Source organism: Oryctolagus cuniculus, chromosome 7, assembly GCF_051225735.1.
Source record: "Oryctolagus cuniculus isolate XC-2025 breed Fujian yellow rabbit chromosome 7, ASM5122573v1, whole genome shotgun sequence".
Taxonomy (NCBI): domain Eukaryota; kingdom Metazoa; phylum Chordata; class Mammalia; order Lagomorpha; family Leporidae; genus Oryctolagus; species Oryctolagus cuniculus.
Genome location: NC_142873.1, coordinates 31,844,474 through 31,865,526, shown reverse-complemented (window position 1 = coordinate 31,865,526; position 21,053 = coordinate 31,844,474). Strand labels below are relative to the sequence as shown.

At 39.9% G+C, this 21,053-nt stretch overlaps 1 protein-coding gene across 28 annotated transcripts in view; it reads left to right on the top strand.

Annotated features, from left to right (window-relative positions):
- Positions 1-21,053, top strand: part of POU2F1 (POU class 2 homeobox 1) — a 175,247-nt gene that overhangs the window by 61,139 nt on the left and 93,055 nt on the right. For 6 of the 28 annotated variants that reach the window (XM_070077407.2, XM_070077404.2, XM_089299634.1 and 3 more), the window contains exon 2: positions 20,249-20,349. The exons of 10 other annotated variants lie outside the window; for them this stretch is intronic. The gene's annotated coding sequence lies outside the window, so the exon portion shown is untranslated. Of the gene's footprint in view, positions 1-14,007; positions 14,051-15,066; positions 15,117-20,248; positions 20,350-21,053 lie in introns of all 28 variants that reach the window. 12 more of the 28 variants (XM_089299633.1, XM_070077405.2, XM_089299631.1 and 9 more) reach the window with 4 other exon arrangements.

Genomic DNA, 21,053 nt, shown 5'->3' with positions numbered 1-21,053 from the left:
GCCACAAGGAGGGAAAGTAAGCAGAGGAGGAACTCAGTAAAATGGGAAGAATGATATAAGTAGAGCAAACAGATGAGAAAGAAAGCTGTGTTGAAGGCAAGAAGAGAGGTTGCAAAGCAAGAAATAATGGACCATTTGAAAACAGGAACAAGAGAGGTTTAGTGGGTGAACAGAATGTGCTCCTGTCATATTCTGCTATTGATCGGAGCCACGGAGTAATTTATCATTCTTAGAAAATGTTGTTGGGGCCAGCACATGGCACAATAGGTTAATCCTCCACCTGCAGCACCGGCATCCCATTTAGGTGCAGGTTCTAGTCCTGGCTGCTCCTCTTCCCATCCAGCTCTCTGTATGGCCTGGGAAAGCAGTAGAAGATGGCCCCAAGTCCTTGGGCCCCTGCACCTGCGTGGGAGACGCAGAAGAAGCTCCTGGCTCCCTCCTGGTTTCAGATTGGTGCAGCTCAGGCCGTTGCAGGCATTTGGGGAGTGAACCAGCGGACGGAAGACCTTTCTCTCTGCCTATCCCTCTCACTGTCTCTAACTCTACCTCTCAAATTAAAAAAAAAAAAGAAAAGAAAAGAAATATTGTTGTTAAAGTCACCAGTGACCTCCAGGTTATGAAATTCAATGAAAAGTTTTTCCAGACCCTTGTTTGACCTTTGGACCATTGTCTAGGTTCTCTCTCTCTCTCTCTCTCTCTCAACACGCCCCCCCCCCCACATTTGTTTATTTCAAAGGCTGAGAGAGAGCACGTGAGCGAGTGCTCTTCAATTTGCTGGTCACTCCCCAAATGCCTGCAGCAGTTAGGGTTGGAGCAGGATGAAGCCTCGTGCCAAGAACTCCATCCATATCTCCCAGAATCTCCTGTGTCACTAGCAGGGACTCAAGCAATTGAGCCATCATTGCTGCCCGCCCCTGTGGGCACATTGGATCAGAGTGGAGCTGTCAAACCTCAAACTCACACTCCAGTATGGGATGCAGGTGTTCCCAGGCAGTGATTCAACCTGCCACACCACACACCAGCCTCACCACTGTCTTTTTCTTTGAATCTTTCCCTCCTTGGAAGCTGTGAAATAATGTTCTCCTGGTTTTCCTCGTTTCTTTCTCCTGCTTTGCTTCCTTTGTTGTTGATAGATATGCACATCTAAGCTTCCATTCTATCCTACAATCTATCAAACATGTCCATCCCCACTGCTTAGTACTTGGGGATGCTATATGCCACCTTCTGATCTCCTGCATTTCAGTGAATAACATTATCTTATCCTTCCAGCTGTCCAAGCCAGAGACCTTGCAGTCATTCCTGATACCTCCTGTCCCTCACTTCCTGAACTCTTACTATACCAAGGCCTATTGTACATCCCTTAAGAACTCCCAAATCCATCTTTTCTGCTACTCTACTCTTGAGTAGTCATCATGTCCTCTTTACAGTACAATAGTTAGCCCCCATAAGCCTTATTTAATTTTAAATTCTTTATACTGAAACTAGGTTCAGCTCTCTTTCAAAACTACAAATCTAATCATGTCATCCTTCTGCTCTTAGGATAAAGACTAATAATATCCCCTATACCAACTTCTCCAGCCTCCTCCTTGTCCCCCTCTCTGCAGGAGGCCCACACTTCTCTATTCATATTCTCACAGCTACCATGCCCTGACCTTCCGTGTCTCTCTTTGCTTAGGCAATTCCCATTTTATTCTACACATCTCAATACAGTTTCCATAGAAAAACTGTTCTTAATGTAGTCTGCTCTTTTCCTTTATAGCATTTATCATAATTTGTCACTGTGTATCTCCCGTGGTGAGACTGAAACTCCGAAGAGCAATGGTACCTTGTCAGTTTTACTCATCGCTGTATTCCCAGCACTTGGCACGTGGCAAGTAGTTCATAAATAGTGGTTAAGTGACTAGCATCACTTTCTGTAGACTTAAGGCATCTAGCATTGGCCCATAAATTTTACTTTCAGGGAATCTTAGGGGACAGCATGATCTGTTGAGGCCTCAGACATGAAGTTAATGTTGTGTTTATCATTTGACACACTTTAGGCTTTAAAAATCAGGTAAAATCAGTCGCTAGCAAAATTCCTGTTCCCAAGTTCTCTGTTTGTCCATCTGTAAGATATGCAGTGCTTAAAAGCAGAAGCCTGACAGTGTTTAATGAAATTATGATATATGTAGAATAGAATACTCAGATATTTGGTGTGTAACTGATGAGATGGAGTGAACATGGTTTTCAGAAAAAATCTAACATTAATGAAATTCGGTTCTCTGTTTAACATATATAATGAATGCAAGTGACTTTTGCCCTAGGGTGCAAACAAGAACTGTTGCAAATTATCAAACATAGATTTATGCTGAACCATTTTTTTTTCCTTGAGATGTTAAACCCTTCCCCTAAAAGAATATGTACCAAAGTTAGGGTAATAACATGTGTCTACCCTTGCAACCCAAATAAATGTAGAAATACTTGATAATTTAGTTACAAGACCTTGTGGAATACTTCAAGGTGAGAAGAGGTAAGACTTAGAGCAGGGGAGAAATGCAGTTCTTGGTAGAGAGAACTGTAGCGTAAGGATTACTCCCAAGGGAACGAACAAATCCTGATGGGAGCTGGGGGCTGATGGGTGGTGCTTGGTGAAATGCCAGCCGGCAGGCAGACTTCTCCAGAGGGAGAAAACAAGAGGTGATGAGGGAAAACTGTGTTTGGAAACATAGGATGAGAACTCTGCCCTGACAACATTACTTTGTATTTAAAGGCATATAGTAACTTTATGATATCAGAAATAATAAAGCTCTCCTTTCTTGGCCTTGTGAAAATAAAAGTGGACTCAATCGGTAGCAAAGATTCTCGGTGTTCGATTCTGATGTTTGGAGATTCTACCATTATTGTTGTTATTTGGGCTATTTTGTTTGTAGACTTCATTCTTGCAGCTAATCTGTTTACTCAGACAGTATGGAAAGATGGCTTGAAGTACTTCTCATTAGTGAACACATATGCTGTCAGGCTCTCAACCAGCAGTTTCTGCAGTTAGTCATTCTGCACCAGGGCCAGCCAAAAGTACTTGAAAAGAATGAACAGTTATCTTTAAAAGGTAATCGACATTAGGATTTTATATGACCCCTACATTGTTTAAAGTTGAGAGTCAAGGTGTGTTAAAGACCAATTTTGATTTTCTTTTCTTTGAGATGAACTTAATTTAGGTTTTTGTGAACTTTTGATCTGTCTTTGCCTTGCACTGAGGTTTCTTTTGCATGGTCTTCTCAGCAAGCGCATCTCTTTTTATTTCAGTCTTATCAGGGAAAAGGAAACCTTCCTTCTTTCCAAACCTCTGCCTGAAATGAATCCTAGTAAATTTTAAGCTTAGGAGCTAGTGTCATGGTGCACTGGGTTTAGCTGTTGATTGCGATGGGTGGCATCCCATATCAGAGCAACAGTTTGAGTCTCAGCTGCTCTGCTTCCAGTCCAGCTCCCTGCTAATACACCTGGAAAGGCCATAGATGGCGGCCCAAGTGCTTGGGTTGCTGACACCTGTGTAGGAAACCAGGATGGAATTCATAGCTCTTGGCCTTGCCTTGGCCCAGCCCTGGCTGTTGAGCCATTTGCAGAGTGAAGTAGTAAATGGAAGATGTCTGTCTGTCTCTCTCCCTCTCCCCTCTTACCTTCCTCCATCACTCTTTCAAATAATAATAAATACTCTTTGTTTAAAAAAAATTGTCAGCTTAGATTTCAAGCAACCTTCATGCCAGAGACATTTGTTAAGTGCCCATATATGGTTGCTACTGTGCTAGGTTGTAGTAATAAAACAGGAACACATGGGACCCACATTTTAAGTGCTTTTAAAGTGCCAGGTAACAGTAATGCATATTATATTTTCAAGGGCATTCATATAGTGTCACGTCCCTTTCACCCACCTCATAGGAGGAGGATGGAGTATTTAGTCTTCATTTGTGTCTGATTTCAGTGAAGAAATTTAAGTTGCACAGTTCTCTAGAGGTCCAGATCAGAATTATAGTTATCGATTATTTGTAAGAAGAAATGGCAGTAATTTTATGGAAACATGAAAGAGGGTAGAGTCCAAAATAGTTGATTTCTCAGTTGGTGACATTGGGTTAGATTGTTTGCTATTTGAAAGTAGAAATGTTTAGGATCCTGTCTTTTCATTGTCTTGAAAAGTTGGAAACAGAAGTAGTGTTGAGATGCTAAGGTGTCAACATGTGATAGAAGAAAGCAATGTCTTAATTTCTGTAGTTTGTAAGGATGAAAAGTTCCAAGTAGTCTTCTGTGTTTTTCATGAGATAGCCTTCGGTATCAATAGCAGGGATGTTACAAAGGGGAGGCCTCACTACCGGTTAATAAACAAAAGAACCTCTGTGGTTAATTCTAGTCCTTATTCCTAGAATAAGCAAATTGTAAATAATTAGCTTCATATATTTTTCTTGTGCAGCTTTGTGGAGATTGAAAGGCCAACTAATAGGAAGTTCCAGCCGGATTCTTAGTATTTTATTTATTTATATATTTATTTTCTTTTTATTTGAAAGGCAGAGAGGCAGATAGAGACACAGACAGAGGTATCTTCCATTTGTTGGTTCATTCCCCAACAGACAGCCAAGCAAACCTAGGAGCTCAGGACGAAATCCATGTTTCCTACGTGGGTTACAGGAAACCAAATACTTGAGCCATTACTTGCTGCCTTGTAGGATGAGCTTTACCAAGAAGCTGGACTAGAGATGAGGGAGCTATGGACTCAAGCAGACACTTCGCTCTCTGGTGGACCACACTACATTTCCTGCTGTCCTGGCTTTTATGTCAATATTAGATTGTATTTCTGTCCTAAAAGTAGATTTATAATGAAAAATAGTCTTGTAAAATCTTACTCTCTGCCGTCAGGAACTCTAATGCATACAATGGTAAGACTACACTTCAATATTATTCTGAGCCTTTTTCTTTTAGAATTCTGTCAGTGCCTTTCACAATAGATGTTTACTGAATTTAATTGAACCTGCTGAGCAGATGACTTTTTTTTTTTCTGAAAAAAAAATTGTTGCAAGTGTAAAAGAGTAACTTGTAGTTATTTGCTATGCATGTTTATTTTATTCATGTTCATATTTTATTTTCTTTTAAAAATTTATTTCTTTATTTGAAAGGCAGAGTTACAGAGAGATCTTCCATCTACTGGTTCACTCCCCAAATGGCCACTACAACTGGGGCTGGGCCAAGAGCCTGGAACTCCAACTGGGTCTCCCATGTGGGTGGCAGGAGCCCCAAGTACTTGGGCCATCTTCCACTGATTTTCCATGTGCATTAACAGGGAGCTAGATTGGAAATGGAGCAGCCAGGACTAGAACTGGCACTCATATGGGATGCCAGCAGCACTGGCTTAACCTGCTGTGTCACAACTCGGGCCCCCCCTCTGTATTTTCTGCATACTTTATTATTTAGGTTTGGAAATTGAATTATAATCAGGCCAGCTCCGCGGCTCAATAGGCTAATCCTCTGCCTGCAGGGCACCCCGGGTTCTAGTCCCGATTGGAGCGCTGGATTCTGTCCCGGTTGCTCCTCTGCCAGTCCAGCTCTCTGCTGTGGCCAGGGAGTGCAGTGGAGGATGGCCTAAGTCCTTGGGCCCTGCACCCACATGGGAGACCAGGAGAAGCACCTGGCTCCTGGCTTCGGATCAGCATGGTGCGCCACCTGCAGCAGCCATTGGAGAGTGAACCAACGGCAAAGAAAGACCTCTCTCTCTCTCTCACTGTCCACTCTGCCTGTCAAAAAAAAAAAAAAAAAAAAGAAATTGAATTATAATCTAAATCAGTTGATAGCTATGATGTTGGCATAAGAGCAGTAAGCTTGAAATTAAAAGATCAAGTTTGTGCCTTGATTGTGCTACTTGCATAGCATTGGTATTAGGACACTGCCTGAAGAAGCCAGGAGCTTCTTCCAGGTCTCCCACATGGGTGCAGGGACCCAAGGACTTGGGCCATCTTCTGCTATCCCAGGCCATAGCAGAGAGCTGGATTGGAAGTGGAGCAGCCGGGTCTCAAACTGGTGCCCATATGGGATGCCGGCACTTCCGGCCAGGGCGTTAACCTGCTGTGCCACAGCACCAACCCCAAAACTTTTTTTTTTTTTCTTTAAACAAATCACATTTAAGCCTACCTAGCTAGTGTCTGGTCATGGAGACTGTTGAAAATGTTTGCCATATCTAAAAACAAACAGTGGTTTGCAGTTATTCAGTTAGCCTTAAGGTACACCTAAAACTTTCATAAATCAGAAAACTTTAGAAAAGGAATGTCAGAGTTGAAGTCCAGCCTCCCTTATACGAATTAAATTTCTGCTTTTCAGTTGCTATTGCATTTCTTATTTGAGCAAAGAACTATGGTTGGTTATAGGAAGTTGCAGAGTTGAATACGGACAGATACTCTGCTTAGGAAGGTTGTTCAGATTGGCTTTTTATAAGAAGTTGCACTAGAGTTCCATCTTTTAAGGGATGGGTAGACTTTGAATACTGAGAGTAGTTTTTGACTATGAGAACAGGTGGAACAGAGGAGAAAAGAGATAGGTGGTTGCAGAAAATGATGAGCATGAGCAATTTAAATTGGCTGGCTACCCAAAGGTAAAGGCATAAAGAAAGGTGAAAATGGAAAAGAAAATTCTTGCCAGATAGAAGAGTTTCTGGATAAATTGTTACAACTTGAATTCGTGATACCCAGCAAGTGAAATACAATAAATAAAAAATGACCAGATCCATTCAGTTTTTTAATAATATGTGCTAATTTTTAAGTAGTTCTCCCTTCATTTTAACTTGTGACTTTCATCTCTTTGGTTCATTTTCTGTGGCCATACAGAGTCACTCTGCTCTCATCCCTCACATCAAATCAGACACACCAGTTTTACATTTAAAACACAGAGAGTCAGCTGCTGTTGGGTTTAAGCCACCATCATTTCTTTTATGGATTATTGTCACATGTGGCCCAGAATCTACCTGTAAGTTTTCATTCTTGCTTCCTATATTCCACAAAACCTGAGGTACCCTTTATTCTTTTTTTTTTTTTTTTTTTTTTTTTGACAGAGTGGACAGTGAGAGAGAGAGACAGAGAGAAAGGTCTTCCTTTGCTGTTGGTTCACCCTCCTATGGCCGCCGCGGCCCGTGCGCTGCGGCCGGCGCACCGCGCTAATCATAATACAGAGCTTAGTACAGACCATGTCTCTGCCTTTGACCTTTATCTCTAAGTGACAATGAAACTAAAAATGGCCTGCTAATTCTTACATTCCAGTTGTAGCCAAAGTGGAGTCACTGAGGTAATAAGTCATTGTTTATGCTTTTCCTTGGATTACTGAGCACTGTGGGTGTCTGCTAGAATTAGGACCCAGAAAGAGACAAGTAAGCCACAGTGAGAAGGTGGAGTAAGATAAGAGCTGTGAGGAAATATGCTCTGTGGTATGAGAACACACCAGGAACAAAAAATCCTGATTTAAAACTTACCTTTGAAGATTGTAATTACTCTCTTTAAAACTTATTCTCGGCCGGCGCCGCGGCTCACTAGGCTAATCCTCCGCCTAGCGGCACCGGCACACCGGGTTCTAGTCCCGGTCGGGGCGCCGGATTCTGTCCCGGTTGCCCCTCTTCCAGGCCAGCCCTCTGCTGTGGCCAGGGAGTGCAGTGGAGGATGGCCCAGGTGCTTGGGCCCTGCACCCCATGGGAGACCAGGAAAAGCACCTGGCTCCTGGCTCCTGCCATCGGATCAGCGCGGTGCGCTGGCCGCGGCGGCCATTGGAGGGTGAACCAACGGCAAAGGAAGACCTTTCTCTCTGTCTCTCTCTCTCACTGTCCACTCTGCCTGTCAAAAAAAAAAAAAAAAAAGAAAAAGAAAAAGAAAAAGAAAAACAAACTTATTCTCGGGCTGGTGCTGTAGCATAATGGGCATAGTGCCTCTGCCTGCAGCACCGGCATCCCATGTGCTCCAATTCGGATTCAGCTCCCTGCTGTTGCCCTGGGAAGGCAGTAAGGAGATAGCCCAATGCTTGGGCCCCTGCACTCACAAGGGAGAACTAGAAGAAGCTCCTGGCCCCTGGCCATTTGGGGAGTGAACCAGCAGATGGAAGACTAATCTCTTTCTCTCCCTCTCTCTGTTTGTAACTATGTCTCTCAAGTAAATACATAAATCTTAAAAAAAACAACAACAACAAAAAAAAACAGAGTCTTCTGGGAGTACAATGCGTTAAATAGCCTGAAAAATTCTATGGAACTCCTACAAACATCTGTAACATCCCTTTACATGTTTCCCACAAGCTCAAAGATTTGAGGGATTTCTCCTGGACCAGTGAGGAGGAAAAAAAAAAAATGTGTGCTAATAAAGCCAATAATGGGTTTCTCTAAGGGTCTATGTCCGAACCAGGCTTTACAGTTGTGTAGAAGGATGTTCTAGAAAAATAACTATAGAGTGTTCCGGGTGAAGAAATGGAGCTGAGAGCCCCGCACAGAGCTGGAACTCTTAACCTATAAACTTAGCAAAAAAAAAAAAAAAAAAAAGCTACAAAAAGAATGCATCCACAGGCAGCAGGGTGCAGCAGTGAAGCTGAGCTTTCTTAGCCTCAGATCTAAGAAGGAGTCTTCCTTGAGAATTCCTAACTACAACTCTTTTAAAATACAGATCTGAAGTTTGAACCTGTGTGGTCTGGGAAATCCAAAGCCAAGGGCTTAAAGTGATTTTGGGTTGGAAGTGCCTCAGTTGGAACTGAGGCAGATGTATGGCGTGTCTGAAGGAACTCACTTTCCAACCCATGTTTCCAAGACTTCAGATGAAAGTTTTCCAAATAGGAGTCTATAACCCAAAATGTTAGAACCTAGGAAGAAACAGCCACCATCAGAAAGTTATAGCAAACAACCTGCAACAGTAGACTGCATTGTCCAAAGACTTAAGATTATTGCAGTTATCAGATTTGTTATATGAGTTAACTTAAAATATTTTAATACTGAAAGAGTGGATTGAAAACATAAACCTAAAGCAAACAAAACAATGAGCAGGGTACAGGGGGCCAGCCTTGTGGTGGGGCAGACTAAGCCACCACCTATCCGATATCAGAGCCACCAGTTCAAGTCCCTGCTGTTCTGATTCCCATCCAGCTCCCTCTAATGCGACAGGGAAAGCAGCTGATGATCCAAGTACACCTATGTGGCAGGCCCAGGGGAGTTCCGGGCTCATGGCTTCAGCTGCCATTTGAGAAGTGAGCCCGCAGATGGAAGATTCTCTCTCTCTCTCCCTCCCTCCCCTTTTCCTTCACCCTCTCTTCCTCTCTCCCTCTCACCTCTCCTTCTCCTTTCTACTCTGTCACCCTCACTTTCAAATAAATAAGCCTTTAATTAAAAAAAAAAATCAGACATATTTAGCAAAAAAAACTTTATAGAAAAGAAAAAAATTCATTGAAACTTAAAAACTCAATAAACAAATTACTAGAAATTCAATGGACAGATTAGATACTTTTTGAAGAGTGAATTAATGAAACATCTTAGGAAATTAGCCAGATATTGTTAGTAATTACAGATGAAAAATATTTAAGAGAAATTTAGAGAAAAGTCTAAGGGCCTGTGCTGTGACGTAGCAGGTAAGACCACTGCCTGCGGTGCAAGCATCCCATATGGGCACTGGTTCAAGTCCTGGCTGCTCTAATTCCAATCCAGCTCTCTGCTGTGGCCTGAGAAAGCAGTAGCAGATGGCCCAAGTGGTTGGGCCCTGCACTAGCTTGGGAGACCCAGAAGAAGCTCCTGGCTCCTGGCTTCAGATTGGCTCAGCTCTAGCCATGGTGGCCATTTGGGGAGTGAACCAGCAGATGGGAGATTCATTCTTTCTCTCCCCCCCCTCCCCCTCTCTCTCTCCCTCTCCCTCTCTCTTTGTCTCTGCCTCTCTGTAACTCCGCCTTTCAAATATTTTTTTTCTTTAGAAAAAAAAGAGATGTCTACTAGAGTGAGAAGGTTTAAAGTTAATCTAACTGGAGTTTCAGTGAGAATAAGGATTGTGCTCAGCTATTATCAGTTAAAATACATAGTGGCTGATAGCTTTCTAGAGTTGATAAAGCACAATGAAGCTACAAGCAGATAAAGATTGTATACCTAGAAATATGATAGTGAAATTGCATAAAATCAAATGCAAAGAGAATTATGAGAATAGAGAAAATAGGTAATTGTCCATTAGAAAGCCACATTTAACAGTATTCAATAGTGGTAATGGATGTCTAAATACAATAAAATTGTAAAATACAGAGAAAAATAATTGTTAAGCTTAAAATTTTTACCTAGCTAAACTTTAAGAATAAAGATGAAATTACATTTTTGGACAAATGACAACTGAGTTGGCTAACATACCTTCACTACAAGAACTTTTAAAGGATATACTAGGAAGTTGAACTCAGAAGGAAAGCCAGCTGCAAGAGAGAATGGTGAGCCAAGAAATTGGTAACACAGATAAATCTAAATAAGTTGTATACATTTATTTTAAGACATTTTAGATACTTGGCTAATAGATGGTTGATTCATATATTTTCTTGAAATAGTGTTTTCTTACTCTATCACAGCAAACAGTAGGATTTTCTTCTTTTTTAAAATTATTTAATTTTGTTTTAAGATGCATTTATTGGGGCCGGCTCTGTGGCTCACTAGGTTAATCCTCCATCTGCAGCACCGGCATCCCATATGGGCGCTGGGTTCTAGTCCTGGTTGTTCCTCTTCCAGTCCAGCTCTCTGCTGTGGCCTGGGAAGGCAGTGATGGATGGCCCAAGTGCTTGGACGCCTGCACCTTCGTGGGAGACCAGGAAGAAGCACCTGACTCCTGGCTTTGGATCGGCGCAGCGCCGGCCATCGCAGCCATTTGAGGGGTGAACCAACAGAAGGAAGACCGACTTCTTATTCTCAGTTTTCAGAGAAGCTGGAATTTTAACAGGACTCCCAACGTGGTTAATCTTAATTTGCAAAGTTAAGAGGCAACTGTGATCTTCTGAGGCTATGATTTGGAATGGTTGATTTTCTTCAAAGATTTGTGTCTACTGCAGAGCAGATTTTAAGTTAGAAACAAACTGTGCCCCTGTTTACCAAGATCTTAAATGTCTGTTGATTTATAGTTTGAATCTGGAATTTCTGTTCAAAATGTTCTCAGATTTCACATCTATTAATTAGAAGATAATTCTGAATGTATTTTTTTTAGAACTTAATTCTAACTTTGGGGAAACAGTATAAATGGCAAATTAAAGAAGACTTGATACTCTTTAAATGGGTAAGGACATGACAAACTTGAAGCTCTTTTTTACGTGTAGCACTTACTTGAAAACTCTTACTTGGAAGACAGTGAGGTTTGTTTTCTATTTGGCGTGGTTTAGGTTTTGGTTTGAACTGTTGAATTTCAGGTATCCCATGAGAAGACTGTGCTTACGCTAGGCCTTTGTTGGACATGCTGCTTTTATTCAAAATCAATAAATGAGTGCTCTGAGCACATATCCCTATCACTTTTGGAAGTAATTTCTTTCGGTGAGTTTTCTTGAGATCTTAGGTCTGATATGTCTGATCTAATGTTTATGGGCTTTCTAGGCACCGTTCATTCATTTGACAAATATATTTGAGCACCTGTCATATTCAACAAGGCCCTACGATTGCTGAAGTGAACTAGACTCATAATGTGCCTCTGCTCAGGAAATGTCCCTTCTAGTAGGCTAAACCTAGACCAAACAAGAGGTATGTAGAAAATTACATCAGGTCACAGGATAGTGACTTGGGAAGGGGAGGCATTTCTAGATTAGATGGCAGGAAGCAGCCACTTGCCTCCCCATAACTAAAGGCTGTCAGGTGCAGATGCATGAGCTTGGTATGTGCGCCTACGATGCTGTTAAGTGCTGCCTCAGTGGAACCTAAGATAGTGTGTGGGATTACTTTTGATTTTACAGAGGTGTAAAAATCACATTGGATTGTCACAGTTTGAGTCCCTATCTTTCAGTGACTCAGGTTTTATGAGTTACCCTATTTTAACCTTATTCTGAATTTGGCCGGTGAAACTGAAACCCAGTTTAAACCATGCCAAATGAGATCTTCGATTTACTTGCTGACTTTTGGTCTGTTCTCTTTAGATAGTTTTTTGTAACCCTATTGTAATGGAAAAACACTCAAATATTTGCTAAATTGAATTGAATTATGAACCTAGGTTTCTGCATGGAGAGACACAAGATAGTGATGCTGAATACTAGTGTCTTACAAATAGAGGACACTTCACAGAAAGTATCCAAAACCACAAACTGCTACAGAATTTGCACACTTAGACTGTTTTCTTCAGATTTAACTTTATTCGATAAATAACTTAATTATTTCTAGATTTTCTGAAAAAATGAGATATTTAAAAGTGTATAAAAACGGTATTGGCTACTTGTTGAAATATGTATATTTATACTTTTTTATTAAAATGTGAAAACACTCCTTAGCTTTTACTCAAATTACAGATTTCTGATGTCTTAGCTTTTCAGTCTACCATAGTGAAACTTCGCAAGGTCAGAATTATGTCTAATTCATCTTTCTGGTTTCATGGAACAGAGAACAATGCGCTGCATATCACCTCTTCAAACTGTTGAGTGAATGAGGGTGTGAATATTTGCTATAAAATTTCCTTTGAATATGATTATGCAGAATCAGTATACTTTTAAAAGGTACACCAAAGTGATCACTATTTAAAAGGCACTTTACACAATTGCTATTGGAATCAACATGCAACCGACCTTCTGTTGTGCCATTCACTCAGCATGCCCTTCAGTCAGGCCGCCTTGTTTATATCGTGCATCATTTCCTTGTTTATACTGTGAAGGAGTTGGCTTGATAATGTTTCTGCCTGCTCTAAAGCTGTGACTTCTGTCCTTTGCTATTTTCAAGAACCAGGAAAGATAAAATTGTCTCTTGTTAGATTGGATTCTAAATCTAGTGATTTAGGACTGCCATGCCTAAACCTTTCTGTTAAGTGAAAAGGGAAAACCTGGAAACATTTGCTGGTAGTATGCACAAGCTGATTATATATTATGATTAGTTTTGCCACTTGTCTTTTTTTGCACTTTTCTTTAATGGTCTGTGCTCTTCACCTATCTAATTTTTTTCTTCTGAGTATTGAGATTATTTTAGTACAAACAAGTTGCATTTTTGCAAGGAATTCAGGCCATATGGTAAGATGTTCATCTGTAAGTAAAAGGAGATTATGGAGGGTAGGTTAATGCAGGGAATTTTTTCTAAAGATTTATTTATTTATTTTAAAGTCAGAGTTACACACACACACACACACAGAGAGAGAGAGAGAGAGAGAGAGAGAGGTGTCTTCATCCCCTGGTTTACTCCCCAATTGGCCACAATGGCCGGAGCTGAGCCGATCTGAAGCGAGGAGCCAGGAGTCTCCTCTGGGTCTCCCATGCGTGTGCAGGGGCCCAAGCAGGTGGGCCATCTTGTGCTGCTTTCCTATGCCATAGCAGAGAGCTGGCTTGGAAGTGGAGCAGCGGGTCTCAAACCAGTGCCCATATGGGATGCTGGCACTACAGTTTGACGGCTTTACCCACTGTACCACAGTGCTGGCCCCAGGAAATTTTTTTTTAACATTTTAGTTTTTCAGGGTGAGGGGAGGTGCTACATGGCTTCTCTTTCCCATAATGATATTCTTTATTATAGTATGCATGTTAGCATATTGTTGAGTAGGTTTTCCAAAGTGAAAATAAAATCCATTTACTAGCATATTAAAGCTTAGCACAGAGAATTTATTTAATAATGTCCTTTTGACTTCCAAACACTGAGATTATTTGAGTGACAGTATCATAGGTGCTTTTTTATTCCTTCCTGGTGGGCCAGTGTTGCTTTCCAGTAGGTATCCTGCTGGCTTGGGGCTCCTGAGATCTGTATTGTCTGACTTGTTGTCTTTCAGAGTCATTTATGAGAAGTGTGTGTATATGTGTGAATGCACAAATGGACACACACTCACAAATATTGATATTGCCATAATTGTCTCTTCTCAGTGCCTCTAGACTGGGGAAGAAGAGCTGTTGAGGCTTCTTATAGGTAAAGTAGATCATGCTTTTTTGACTTGCTTTTTTGTTGCCATCTTTTGAATTTCTTTAATATTTTATCTATTATATAAGGAGGAGGAATGACAGCACAGACTGTAGATGGATTCAAAACAACTCCTGATTTGTTTTAGCTAAAATTTGCGTGATTTATTGATGTCATTTCTAATATTAGATAACCATTCCTACTTGCTTGGAATTTTTATCCTCATTTTCCCCTTGGAGTCAGTGGCGACCATTTGTATATCAAGGTTATTCCCTAAAGCACTGAGAAAAGCAGTAGAAATTTCCATAGCTTTTGTGGAATATAAACATGACTTCAGAGGCCAAAATTGTGGTGAAATACTTCTCTTTGATATGCTGCCGAGTCAGTTGCTTGGTGGTATAATCACGTTGTAGAAGGCATTTTCTCTACCAGGGATACTAGGGTATCCCTTAGGGGTCTGGTGAACTTTCTGTTGTAAGTGCATGATACATAAATTAGAATGTGAACTAATTAGAGCCAATTAAAGAGATACTTTCTGAAGCTGCTGTTTTCTACTACAGATAATTCAGAGAGCGTCTTAAGTATTTGCTATAATGTTAAAATGTCTTTAAAAGTGTTTATTTTTTCTGGAAATAAGTATGTAGAAAATTTTCTTTGATTAATGTACATCAGTTGTATAAATAATCCTACAGAAGGAAGTGGAGTCTTGGTGGAGGCTCAGAAGTCTCTTGAAGGAAGGGTAGTGTTTTGGAAGTTCATTCAGTAGGCTGTTTTTGGATTCAGGTGAAAGGAGACTTAAACTCAGGCCACATGGAGAGGAGGTCAAAAAGCCTCCAGTTTTATGTTATTTCTGAGCCATCTGTACTTTGTATTTGAGAAATCATCCTTCTTGTCCATTTGTCCTTAATTACAGAACTTTTCTCATATTAAACAAATCCATATATTTAAAACCATTATTGTCATTCCTGCCTAAGTAACTGTTTGTTTGTTTGTGTTTTTTTTTTTTTTTTTTTGGTTCATCTTAGATCGCTGTTATCTGAAGCAGAAAAACTTTTGAGAGGTTCTTTTTAATAAGGTAATAAAATCTGTATAACATTGCACAGCTTTAGTTATGCTGACTTGGGTAAAAGTATTTGAGCCAGGCAAATGTATCGAAGAATAAATAGTTCATCTAAATTGTTTTGGGGAAAAATTTATAAAATCCTATGAATCCACTAAAAAATTGCTACAAGTTCTTTTTTTTTCTATCCATGTATTTGTGTCTTTAGGTATAGAGAAAAATTGCCAGCAGCAGCCAGGGAAATACTCTTCCTTGTTTGTGTTCAGAGAAGGAACAACTGCTTAGAACTGTTCTCTTAGAAGTGAGAATAACTATACCAAAAAGATTCAGAGAGAAAGAATCTTCCGTCTGCTAGTTTACTTCCCAAATGGTCCCAACGGCTGGGACGGGCCAGGCCAACGCCAGGAGCCAAAGAGCTTCTTTCAGGTGTCCAACATGGGTGCAGAGGCCCAAGGACTTGGGCCATCTTCTGCTGCTTTCCCAGGCTCATTAACAGGGAGCTGGATTGGAAGTGGAGCAGCCAGGACTCCAACTGGGGCCATATGGGATGGGAGCCCTGTAGGTGCCAGCTTAACCTTCTACGCCACAGTGCCGGCCCTGCTGTCATTTTCTAAATCATTAATTTTCAGTTGGGGAAAGTTGGAATGACAGCTAGAATGTACTGGTAGTATAGGTTTGAGTATTCCTTATCTGAAATGTTTGGGAGTAAAAAGTGTTGGAGATTCTGGAGTTTTGCAGATTTTGGAATATTTGCATAGATTTCACTAGTTGAGCATCTGTAATCCAGGAATTTGAAATGCTGTAAAATCCAGAACTTTTTGATTGTCATGTTAGTACTCAAAAAGTTGTGAATTTTGGATTTCAGATTATCAGATTAGGGTTGTTCAACCTTGTCAAATACCAAACTCAACAGAATTTTTCTTTTTTTTTAAGCAATTCTGGCCACTAGTGGCACAAAGACAGTACTTTGGTGATCCCTAAGTAACGATATTCCTGTGATGTGAACATTTTCTAACTTAAGAATATGACAAGAAAAAGTAAACAAGTCATACATACTGTGCTTTCTGTTTCCTGTCTGGTATATAAAGTCAAGAATCTGACCTTTGAGTAAATTTTAACATTTTTTAAAATCATAGAACAGATTACAAAATAATCCTGGGGATAGGTAAATAAATACTTATCTTTGAATTTCCTGTGCCTCTTTCTGTAAATTGTGGCAATCTTCAGAGACACTTAAAAGGTGATTTTAAAAGTACATTTTGATTGTAATTCTTAAGGCTTTTAGCAATTTATACTTAATTCTGAGCTTCAGACAACTATTCAATTGGGTTGAATTCATCGATTTTAACAGCGTATGTTATGTTTGATTTACACAGTGACTTCTCTGTTGAATCTCTCTGAACGGCTCTAGTTACTTTAATGTCACTAGCTTAGTTGTTCCTTTGAAGTGCTGCCCATTCGAAAAAATGAAAAGAAAAAGAAATGGAAGAGTTGTAAGTGGGCATACTGAAGTTAAAGGAAAATGAAAAGAAGAACTGCATGTCTGTATATTTTTAAGGAATTCTTTTAAGTAGTGAGGGCTATTAAAATTTATGACTTAAAGTTTATGCTCATACCTACATACTTTGCTATATTGGAAAAATTACCCTTATAAATGAATGGATGGGTAGGTTTACTGCTTTGTGTGTGAAGACTTAAGTGGTTAGAAATGGGTTGAGATTTGTAATTGGCGCTAAATGGCAATGAATTGAATATCCTGTCTGAAGGTTGACACTGTAAATCGGTGGTTCTCCCACTTCACTGTCTATTTGGAGCTCCTCGAGGGTGTTAAAATGTGGACTGCTGCTCTGCTTGCCCTCAGTGCTTCTTATTCTGTAGGACTGTGGTTGAACCCAAGGATTTGCATTTCTTGAAGTTCAGGTGATGTGGATGATGATACTGATCCAGGTCTTGCCCTGTGAGAATCATTGGTCTAAAAACATTAAACTTTGAATAAAGCCAAGGAACAGTCATGTCAAAATTGTTTAAAGAAGCACAGTATTTCCTGCTAATTAGATTAGTTTTATACTGCTCACTGTGTTTTCTCTCTCTCTCTCTCACTTATTACCTTAAGTGACCCATAAGGAATAGTCACTCAAAATTTTGTATTTCTTTATTCAAACTATCACTATTTTGTAACTTTTCATAGACACGTTAGTTACTGTTGCTGACTCATGGATGCTTAGGGAATAGCAGAAAATGCTTTATTTTGCTTGACATTTTAAGCAGAGCTAGGATTTTTTTTTTAATTTGTTCTTAATAAGATGCCATAATTGTCATTTCACTCAGTGAGTATTGAAACTTTTTAAATCAGTCTGAGACTTGTACAACCTCTTTGCCATTGCCAACTGTGCATGTTGCTATGGAAACTCTGTAAGGTCTAGAAGGATTACTATTGTAAGGGCTACATCTGGTTTATTTGCATCCAGTTTAAGTTGGGGGAGATTTCAGAGGAATAATAGATCTCTAGATGTGCCAAAGGACAGCCAGAAAGGCTTGTCAGTTTGTAGCCATCAGATTGGAATGACTGGTGTGTTTACCTTATTCATTACAGTTACTGCCCTGGAGGATTTTAGTGAATGTGTTGAAGTTTAAATTTGCTTAATTTATTTGTTTCCAGGTCTTGCTCTCTCTTTTTCTTAAGGATTTTTTGTTTTATTTTGCTTTCTGTTTCAGATATATTCTTTTACTATTTAGAGATTTTTTTTCATTCACCTAAAGAACTTTAAAGTATGTACATATCAGAATTTTTCAAGAGAGAATGAGCTTATTAGCTTCTTTCATTTTAGTTGTATTATGTAATAAAATTTCTTACTTTTGGATCACTGTCAGAGAGGTATGGCAGAATTTTGTTGATTTCTACTTTCAGATAGTATGAATCCCTTCTTTGACAAAAAACAACTTCTTTCCTAAAAAAATTTTATTATAGGGGCTGGCGCTGTGATGCAGCTGGTTAAAGCCCCACCCTGCAGCATGGGCATCCCATATGGGTGCCAGTTCCAGTCCCAGCTGTTTATCTTCTGATCCAGCTCTCTGGTATGGCCTGGGAAAGCAGTAGAAGATGGCCCAACTCCTTAGGCCCCTGCACCCACATTGGAGACCCAGAGGAAGCTCCTGGCTCCTGGCTTCATATCAGCCTAGCTCTGGCCACTGTGGTCATCTGGGGAGTGAACAGGTGGAATGCAAGATCTGTCTTTCAAATAAATAAAATAAATCTTTTAAAAAATTTCATTATATATTTCCATTTTATTTAAAGGCAGAGAAACAGAGACAGAGATCTTCTATCTACTGGTTCTCTCCCCAACTGTCCACAGCAGCCAGAGCTAGGCCAGGCCGAAGCCAGGAGCCTGGAACCCATCCTGGTCTCCCAAATGGGTGTCAAGGACCCAAATACTTGGGCCATCATTCACTGCTTTCCCAGGAGCATTAGCAGGAAAATTGGAATCTGGAGCGAAGTCAGGACTCAAACCCAGGATGTCCAGTATGGGGATGCCAGTATCCCAAGTGGTAGTTTAACTGCTGGGTACAAAGCCTGCCCCTTTTTATTTTTAATTTTTTAAAATTTATTTTTGGTGCTGAGGCTCACTTGGCTAATCCTCCGCCTGTGGCACCGGTACCCCAGGTTCTAGTCCAGGTTGGAGTGCCGGATTCTGTCCTGGTTGCTCCTCTCCCAGTCCAGCTCTCTGCTGTGGCCCGGGAAGGCAGTGGAGGATGGCCCAAGTGCTTGGGCCCTGCACGCGCATGGGAGACCAGGAGGAAGCACCTGGCTCCTGGCTTTGGATTGGCACAGAGCAGCGGCCATTTAGGGGGTGAACCAATGGAAGGAAGACCTTTCTCTCTCTCTCTAACTCTGCCTGCCAAAAAAATTATTTTTTATTTTATTTGCAAGGCATAGAAACAGCAATCTTCCATCTGCTGGCTCATTCCCCAAATGCCTACCGTAATAGCTAGGGCTGGACCAGGGCAAAACAGGGACCTGAAACTCAGCAGTTCTCCCATTTTGGGTGGCAGGGACCCAAACACTTTAGATATCACCCTCTGCCTCCCAGGCTTTGTATCATCAGGAAATTGGAATCAGAAACAGAGGTAGGATTTGAACCCAAGCACTACAAATATGGAGTGCAGGGGCCCCAACCAGCATCTCAACCACTGCGCAAATGTCCATCTCTTCTTAAATTAATTAATTAATTAATTTGTTTACGTTTTATTTGAAAGAGTTAGAAAAAGTACCCAACCCGCTTTTTTGGAATATATTTTAATCTATTACCATATTTTATTTTGTTTGCATCAATGAACCTATTCTGTTGGTTCAGACTTTTATGAAATAGGGATTTAACTGTATAGGAAAAAAATTATGGCCAGTTACATGAGCACTGAGTATTGTTTTATAAAATTTAGAAAATTTTCATTAGTTATGCTTTTTGATCAGTTATTAATTTTACTTGTAATTCTAATCCAAAAGTAGTTACGCCATACAGGCACTATGGTAATTAAGAGCGAGTACCTGTACCAATTCCTCTGTTGGTGGAAGCTGCATGAACTTTCTACTGATTGGGATTGTGAGATTCCATGACGTTGTTGGTTAACTAGTGATGGTGAATTTCCACATCGATGTGTGCCATTTTCCAATACAGCATATCATCTTGTACCTTTTTTCAGAGTACTTTACCATCCTACATTGATCTATCTGTATTTGTCACCCAACTCTGTAGAGCATATATAAAGCCATGTAGAGAAGATTCTTGTAAATCTGAGAGGCAGTTAATGGATTCGATCGAGAGCTCAGGTTTTGGGGTTTTTATTTCCTTAATGTTTGAAATATGTGCACCCTTTAAAGAAAACTTCATGAATGAGTAACACCTAGTAGTACATGTTCAATGATCTTTCTTGTTTACTTCCAAATTCCTGTAATAAGGGCAGGTAGCAGTATCCCTATTTTGTAAATGAGGAAATAAGCACAGGAGAGATGCCTGTTTAAGGTGGCTGGCTGTGCCTTGATGAATAGTCAGTCCAGTGTTCCCCACCGTGTATACTTGTTCCCCCTTAAAGTGTTAGGTTATTTCATGCAGCTTACTCAGTTTTGCCTTTTTCTCTTTTTGTGTTCATAGACTGGAAAAGTAAGAAGAGCTTTCCTGCCTTTTTATTTACCAAACTACTCTCAATTTTCAATGAATCAGTTCAAAGAAAGAATGCAGTCTTTCTATACCTGGTAAATATTTTCTGCTAAGTAAAGCTATTAACTTGGTAGCCACTGATAAATCCAGGTGTTATAACCATTGCCTTTAATTTTGTGGAATGACTAATAAGATGACTTATCAGATATATATTTTTTCATTTTTAACTCTGAAATTTGTTTGATATTTATTGATATGATAAAGTGATATTTGGGATGCCTGTGACCTAGCCAGTAATGGAAAGTAGTTTAGAACTGACCCTTGTATTACTTGATTATATGCTGGTCTCTTGAAAAAATTTCAGCACTAATGCAAATAGAAATATATTTTTGTGTCTTTATTCTTTGGTAATATAACATCAAGAATAATCTCTGTGATAGTCTAATAGAAATATTTATAAATAATATTTTTATAAAATTAATCTTATGGTACTGTAAGATCTGTTTTACCATTTTACAAATGACCTAAGTGAAGATTAAAAGGTAACTAAGTAGCTCGCTTAAAGAAACACAGCTGGCTGGTATAGAGCTGAGATCAGACTCTTGCACAGAATGCCTGTGGGTTTCTTGTTTTTATGTTAAAATTTTTAACTCAGGAGTAAATAAACCATAGTCCTATTTCATGTCAATTTTTTTAAGTTATAAGTTCCAATATTAATATGGGAACAGAGAAGACAACAATGGTTTTATCTATTCCACATAAAATATTTTTTATTTAAACACTATTAATAAACTGGTCT